Here is an 8,741-nt window from a genome sequence, read left to right as displayed (position 1 = left end):
GACCCATTGGACTGTATGGGTGTCTATGCCACAGTCCCCCAGCTTCCTAATGAGAATGGGGTGAGAGACAGTGTCAAAAGCCTTCCTGAAGTCTAGGAAAACTATATCCACTGCCACCCCTGCATCCAATGATTTAGTGACCTGGTCGTAAAAGGCCACCAGGTTGGTCTGACAGGACCTGCTGCTGATGAACCCGTGCTGGTTGCCCCTGAGCATGCCGTTCCCTGCTGGCCCCTCCTGGATGCATGCCAGAATAATTTTCTTGAACAGCTTGCCCAGGATCGAGGTAAGGCTGACTGGCCTTAGACCATGGCCCCAACTTCAGGCCAGTCAGAATCCCAAGCCTCTTTCTCTGGGCCTTCCTTGAGGTGGACCCCTGGCCCTTCAACTCCGCTTTGGGTCCTGGCCCAGCACAGACCAGTTGAGGGTACCTCAGGTCAGATCTGTGCCACCTGCCTGTTCTAACCCTTACAACCCCACTGCAATCAGTAAACCTCAGGCATCTCAAAGTTCTTACAGGTCTGGGCTTTCCCCAGTCAGGACTGTGCATGTGTGCGGTGGCTGGAGGTTATCAGGTGCCCCCTACCCACCTTTCACCAGGGAGGTTTGTGGTCCTGGCATTTCTTGGGGCTGTCATGCTACTGGCAGTCCCACCAGGCCTCCCTACCCTGGCAGGGTGCATTTTTAGGTAATGCCCAGGACCTGGGGTCTCCTCATTCCCCAGCTTATACCTCCAAGTTCATCCTGGCATGGGAGCTTAGCAGGGAGATGTTTTTCCCCTACTGGCTGGTGATAAAATAAACTGCAGCCACCAGCTCTGAGAGTGGGCCATTAAATGGTTCTGAAAGCAAATAAAAAAGCAAATAGGTGCAGAGTGAGGCGGGTGGCACTCACACCATCAGCATGTGGAGCTTGGGGAACCCGAGCAATGGGAGGTTCACAATCAGGAACATCAGCTACTCCCCCAAACCAGGATCCAAGGGGGTATGATGGGGTGTCACAAAATCCCCAGCAATGCTGAATACCCTCACTTGGAATCCTGGTTGATGAACAGGGCAGGTGTTCCCAGGCAACCTGGCCAGATCCTGCCACACCTGGCTGTGGGTTGCCCAATAGGCCAAGAGGTCCCAATGCAGCAGCTCCACATCCTTGGTGAGATAGGTAGCCAGCGAGGCCTCCACTACTGCCTGCACCCCTGATGAAACTGGTTTGCCCCAGCCAGGAACATTAATCCCCTGGAACTTCTCCACTTGATTCTCAAGCTCCTTCACTATGGTGATCACCTGGCTAAGGAGGTATCACAGTGCTGAGGCTCTTGGTGGCCTAGAGGGATGCCTTGAGGACCACCAAGATCTAGCAGATGGTATCTCACTCTGTTTTGTTAAGGGGGCTGCTGATCCTAATCTCCCCAACCAAGGCCATCTCATGGGTGGCATTCTGTTACTTGAACAGCCTTTTAAGCATCAGGTGTGTGGAGTTCCATTGAGTATCCACATCCTGCATGATTTTGTCCTGTGGGATGTTCATCTCTGCCTGTTTGTCCTACAGCAGCTTGCTCCCCTTGATGCTCTGGTGGAAGTAGCTTGCTACCTTGCTGCATTTTGAAATGTGCTTCCTGGTAGTGGTAGTGATGGCGCTGTCACTGGGAGCCCTGTCCCACTCCAAGGCATCCCTGACTATGAGGTGGAACTTGGGTGCCACACAGTGGATGCCAACAAAGTTGGCATCATGCACCGCCTTGACCATATTGGCTCCATTGTCGGTGACCACAAACCTGCAGATGAGCTTGCCTTGCCCGATGAGCCACCCCCGCACCATACAGTTCATGGCCACCATGATCTTCCTTGCTGTGTGGGACTCATCCATCACCTCCGCTTGAAGGAGAGACCACCGATGGCCTGACTGGTTGCATCAGTGCCCTGTGAGGGAGAGGTAAGTGTGATCTCCACCCCAGCTGCTCCAGATGTCTGAGGTGAAGTGCAAATGTACCTGCAGACCTGCCTTGTGCAGCTCCTCCATCAAGTACTCCCTGCATGCCTCATACACGGAGGGCACCACGGTCCTGCTAAAGGTGGTGCATGCAGGCACTTAGTAAGATGGGGCCATGAGTGTCATGAGCTGCCTGAACACTGGCTGCTCAACAAAGGATAAGGGTTGGCCATCCAGAGTAAGCATCTGCCCAATGCTCTGGGTGACCTTGCTCACCTTGGGAACGTGCCCCCCCTTTGTCTCCACCTTTCCCCCACTGGTCCAGGGTGGCCTGCCTCTGCATCTTGGGGACGCGGACTTAGGAGCAAGAGGGAGACTTCTTTTTTGGCATGCTTCCGCTGGTGCCAGGCTGAGGAGGAACAAGGGCAAGGGCGGTGTTGCCTCCTGCGATGCAGTAGCATCACTGTGGTGGTGAAGTGTTTCTTGTCCTTGCTCTGGCTGTTCTGCCTTCAGCAGTGCTGTCAGGTAGCATACATGGGACCATCTGCCACTTCAAAATGATTCCACACTACACTACCCACCTGCTTCTGGGTTGAAGGTGGGGATCCTGCCTTCTCACCAGGCAGAGGCACAACAACAGGAGAAGCTGAGCCACCTGCCCCCACAACCTCTTCTGAAGTGCCTTCCAGAAGGCATTTGCCTCTACATGAACTTTGAGGTGTGTGGAGCACAAACCCAGATTCCCCCTCCTTCCCAGAATTTTCTTAGCTATGGCACTTAGCTCCACTACTTCCAGATCCAGCTCCTCCTCTGGCACCGGAAGACTTATACTGGGAACTGAAATTGGAGTGGATACTGTCATGCTGATGGTTATTGCTGGTGTTAGTGAAGGTGATGCAGGTGCAGACACTGCTCTTACCTCCTTGCTCCCACTAGCAGCAGAAGACTCATCAGAAAGAGGGTGAGTCTATGTGTCTATGTTTGGGGAGTGGGGGGGACTTGTAGCTCTCCTTCTGCCCTCTCTCCCTCTCCTGCCAGAAGACCTGGTGAATGTTTGGTGTGCTGCAAAATGTGTATGTGTCTGTAATATATGTTGTGCTTTCCTGCAGTGCACAGTGATGACACACTGTTAGGGAAAACACAGAAGAAGAGAGACTAGCTAGCTACCAGGAGACTAGATAGCAAGCCAGAGCTTTCAGAGGCTGCTGGTCCAAGAGAGACAGCTCACAAAAGACACAGATCACTCTACACCCAGCCTTATATGTTGTTTCTATGTTCCTCCCCCAGAGCACTGTGACTGGAAGGGAATTCAGGGAAAGAGCACAGTCACTGGCCAGCTACACATGTCAATATCAGAGCAGTCATCCCCTCTCCCACTTCCTCTTCTCAGTTTCTGTTTCATGAAAGCCTTCTGAATCTCCAAATCTTTATGAATCTTTTCCAAATCATTTTGGATGCTTCCGTATCAATTTGGACCTTTTAATGGGTCTCACAATTTGATTTGGGTTTGGAGATTCAACTGCTGAATCAGGCCAAATGTCCTCTGAATTGAATCGGCTACTGAAGCTTTGCACAGCCCTAGTATCCAGGTCTCCTTATACTGCAGCTTAATACACACTCCCCAGTTCAGGTGGGATGATTTTTGGAGAAAAGGTCTTACTTTCAAGAAAATATGGTAAATTCTTAGATGAACATGAAATATCATATACATTTTCATTATGTGTGTGTGTGTGCACATGTGCTTGCACATGTGTATAGTTGAACATGTTCAGGCTTCCATGTATTAGTGTTTTGGAGGCAGAGAAGTTTTGGCAGTCTTCTCTTAATAACTGAAACATATTTTTTACCAAAAGTACTATGAGTTTTTTGCTGGACAAAAGTTGAAGTAAAACACTTATTTAAATGCTAGACAGGTTCCAATTAAAAGAAATTGCCATTTCACACAATATAAAATGCAAACGTATTGATGTGTCATTCTTTCTCAAAAAGAAAAATCTTATACTTTGGACTGTTGCAGTCCTATTAGTATGGAAAAAAATCAGGTAGCATTAAATACAATAATTTTCTGTGCATCCTTTAAAATGGAAAAGGTGCCATACCACCCACACTAAATGCCACTTATATAGTTCTAAGTGTTTTGTCTGGTATAGATTGTCCAAAAGTATTCATCCACAAAATCTTCCAATCAAATTTAATGGTGCCTAGGGAACAAATTATGAATTGTAAGAGAAATAATCTACATTCATATACTAGCTGGTAGGGTTGAGTACATTTAATAAGTTTGATGAAAAGCATGAAATTTAATTAATGCTATTTGGCAAGATTTAGAATTGTGTCAAGACTATTCAGAAGACCACTCCTACATTAACTGTGAGCCAAATGGTGATACTCTAGAATGAAGGAGACTTATAAAAAAAACTCTTTCTGGCATCCCAGCTGCTATTCTCCTCCTTGTCTGTCCCTCCAGCTCACAGAAGGAGGGAGAGAGAAGAAAACTCCCTGAGGGGATAATGAAAGTGAAGTGATTCAATTCTAGAAAACCTCCCAGTTTTGTGAATAGGCCTAGATACCAGTCACAGAAAGTACCATTGCTTCCCTCATACAGTAATGAGCTAAATACAGACCCCCAAGGAGTGCAGCGATTATTTGAAAAATTCCTTTTAGACCTCCGTACTCTCTGGCATTTGAAATGTCACACAGACCCAGATGAACATCATCAAGAGTTTCCATTTCTGCTGCTGAAGCAAAGCTGGGGTGTTCAGGCTGATCACTAGCAGGGATAGTTTTGGTCTACCAGGTGGCAGAAAGTCCTGAAAAAACTTGGGACAAATTCCCAGAGTGGTGATATACAGAAAAACAGGATGTTTCTGATGCTATTCAAGGGTCTAGATGTCATGTCACTATCAGGACCTTCGAACAGTATTAGCATATCATCTTATACAGTAAGTGGGGAGAACAGTTTGCTGAGCTCAGGTAACAGATCAGTTACAGGTGCGTAGGTTGTAGCCATGTTGGTCTAAGGCCATAGGCAGACAAGGTTCTTTGGGTAGATCTGATATCTTTTATTAGAACAACTCAAATAGTTGGAAAAATTCTTCTTTGCAAGCTTTTGGGTACAAATATCCTTCATCAGGTTGAGGAAACATCCGCAGATGGTCTGTGCTCTTCTTGGATGGAATAGGAAAGCAATCAGAGGCCAGTATGTATGCAAGAATGCCACTTAGTTAAAATGTAGATTGAGGTGATCAATAGGTGAGAAACAGGTGCGGGGAGGGAGGGAGGTTGTCTTTTGCCAACTCACCACCTCAATTTACATTTTAACTGACTGGCTTTCTTGCTTAGGTACTGGCCTCTGGCTGCTTTACTACTCCATCCAGGAAGAGCACAGACCATCTGCAGGTGCTTCCTCAGCCTGATGAAGGGTATTTGTACCAGAACCATCTCCAAGTTTTCTGCATCATTTCTGAATTGTGGACACCAGAACTAGATACAGTATTTCAGTAAGGGTTGTACCAAGGTCAAATATGAAGGTATCGTAACCTCCCTATTTCTACTTCATATTTCTCCCATTCATACATCCAAGGAACGCATTATCTCTCTTGGCTACAACACTGCATTAGCAGATCAGATTCAGTTAATTATGCAACCCTCAAGTCTTTCTCGGTTACTGATTTCTAGGATTGACTCTTCCGTCCTGTAAGTATAATATACAGTCTTTTTTTACTATATGTCTTTTTTTTTCCTTGGCTAAATTAAAACACATATTGATTGCTTGCATGTGGCTTACCAAGTGATCCACATTGGTCTGTATCAAAAACCTTCTACAATCTTAGTGTCACCTATAACACATCAGTGATGAATTTGTCATGGGATCCCAGAAATTTGGTGCTGCAGGACAGTCTAGAAATCATTTTTTTCATTCACTTGCTCTGAAGCTGAATCAGATCATCCTTCACTAATGTTTCTTTAATCTCTAGTCATGGTGGCTCCACAACCTCCATAGGTAATCTGCTTGAGCACTGAATTATCTTATTACTTAAAACTTTTTTTCTCCTCAATATCTAATTGCAACAGTTTCCTCAACTCATGAGTTTATGGCTGGGAACTAATCCCTGACAAAAATACCTGCTATGTGAGGACTCTTTATTCACAATTACATTTGGAGGTCTATTGTTCATCAGTTTTTAATCTATTTAACGAGTGCCATGTTGATTTTGTATCTTTCTAGTTTCTTAATCAAAATTTCATGCAGTACCAAGTTAAATGCGTATGGAAGTCTAAGCATATTACAGTGACACTATTATCTTTATCAACAAAACTCATGTAATATTTATAAAGCTAACAAAATGCACCAATTCATTTCTTAATTTTCCCTACTCCCATCCACCCATATAACCCAAATCTAATCTCAGACACTCTAAAGATTTCCTATTTTGTGTTGTGTTACCTTCTGTCTTCTGAATAAAACAGACCTTCAGAACTAGGGTAAGATAAAAAAGGATTCTTGCTTCCTTTCCTACTCCCTCTTTACTTCCCTTCTAACCTGAAGAGAGAAGCCTAGATAGATGTTAAACATGTGTTCATTATTAAACGAAAATGAATTATTTGAAAAGAATTCCAATTTAGTTTTAAAAAATAGTACAATCTGTCTATTAAGAGGCGTATTTCAAAATTACAGGTATGCACAGTATAAATTTACATTGATTGTTAAAACATAACTGCTGTCACTGTATTTAAAAAATAATTCTGCTAACTACCATCACCTTCAGAAAGACTGAATGAGCACATCAAGCGGTGAATGGAAATTAAGTTGCATCTCAATAATCACAGTCTATGTAATTCCTCATCTCTTGAACATTTGATTAATTTTAATTCTCGTCAAAGACAGGGCAAATAGCACAAAAGAGCTCTAGACTGTGTGGACAGGCACTGTACAAACTTCCTTACCAAGAAAGAAATCCTCTTATGAGATTCATAACAAAATGGTGCCTTATCTAACTTTTTTCCTACAGATATTTCATCGTTGGGAAGATGGTTGTACATGGACATTTTTGGAAGGGGAGGATGACATAAGGAGAAAAGATACAGTGTAGGTGCATCTTTATTTCTTTTATCTAACATCTGTCTCCAATGAAAGGTATGTCAAATTCAAAGGTTATCTGACGATTGAATTTAATGACTACACAATAGCTATTACAGAGGAAGAGACACTTAGGGTCTCATCTAAATATTTCTCATAAGGCATGTCTACATATGCATTTGATACAGGATCAGTTTATTTGTGAGAAACCTATTTGCGAGTATATGGTCCAGGGCAGGTGAAGCAAGAGCAAATTTGCTGCTAATGGCAGCAAACTGCTCCTACTTCCTGGGGCCCTGCAATAGGGCGCCTGCTGCCACCAGGGAGAGCTCTAGGCTTCCCCTGGTTGCTAGCCCAGAGGCTGGAAGGGAAACTGGGCCAGGAGACAGGCAGGAGAGCTTGTTCCCCGCTCAGCTCCACAGTGTGGAGCTGGATAAAAAAAAATCCCAAATCCACATTTCCCCATGATTAAAATGAAATACCACTATATAAAATGAAATAACACTATTAAAATGAAATATTAGTATACCATATATAGATGTAGATTTAGGGTTACTTTTTTAACCAAAAATTGAGGATTTTTTTTTAATTAGAGAAAACCAGGATTCCTGCTGATCAGGGAACCAGGGCCAGGATCTCCCTGCTGCTGGGGCAGGGGGATATTGTCCCAACCCTGGCAGCAGAGAACCCCAGGGGAGAGTGTAATGTCCCTGCCTTGACCAGGAGACAGCTTTGCACTTGTGGAGCTGGGTGAGGAACAAGCTCCCCAGCCCCTGCCAGCAGGGAGCTCCCAGCTCCACACCACAGGGTCAGCACTGGGAGATGCTTATCTTCCAGTACCAGCTCTGTGACTGCGGGGCCAGTACTGCGAGATCCTTATCACTCAAGACCAGCTCCACAGTCTCAGGACCAGAGCTGGGAAATCCCTATCTCCCATTGCCAGCTCTGTGACTGTGGGGCTGGTGCTGGGAGATCATTATCACCCATGACCATGGAGCTGGTGCTGGGAGATAAGGATTTTCCAACCCCCCACTTCCTGATCATGATGGCAGAGTGGGGGCTGGGAGATAAGGAAGCTTGGAAGTCCCTGCTGCTGTGGCAGGGGGACATAGTTCGAGCCTGGGCTCTGGTGGCAGAGCCTGTCTCAGAAGCAGGCACTTCCTGGGGGCAGAGGGCAATCTCCCACCCCCTGGTGGACAGCTCAGGTTTGCTCCTGGTCCGTTGTCTACTTAAGCACTGTTGCGCTGCTACTAAGCAAAAGTAAATTTGCTACCTGTATTTGCAGGTAACAAATTTACTAGAGATAAGCAAGGTTTTCCACATAGTAAGCATGAACACATACTTACTTCTCAGTAAACTACACTACTATGCAGTAGGCCTGTGTGAAGCAGCTAGTATTCACTTTGGATTTGGATTTGGATTTGGCTGATTCAGGGGACAGTGATTTGATTTGGTGATTCAAATCACCGTCCCAAATTGATTTGGTTGAATCTGATTAGGAGATTCTCTGAATTGAACAGGCCCCATCCCCCGCCTGCTCTCCTAGGCCTCTTAATGGCTATCCCGCCCAGCCCAGCGACTTGGCACTTAAAAACTAATAATAATAAAGAGCTCCACACTCACCACCTCCTGTCAGGTGGAGGGGGACAATTCCCGCTGCCCTGCAGTACCCCGTATGCATGAGGGGGCTCTGCCATGATCCCCCAGAGGCCCCAATGACCGCTGCAGCAGC

Source organism: Gavialis gangeticus, unplaced genomic scaffold (genome assembly GCF_001723915.1).
Source record: "Gavialis gangeticus isolate Ggan-Ray unplaced genomic scaffold, GavGan_comp1, whole genome shotgun sequence".
In the NCBI taxonomy this organism is placed as follows: domain Eukaryota; kingdom Metazoa; phylum Chordata; order Crocodylia; family Gavialidae; genus Gavialis; species Gavialis gangeticus.
The sequence above is the reverse complement of the archived record's forward strand: the minus strand, read 5'-3'. Positions refer to the sequence as shown.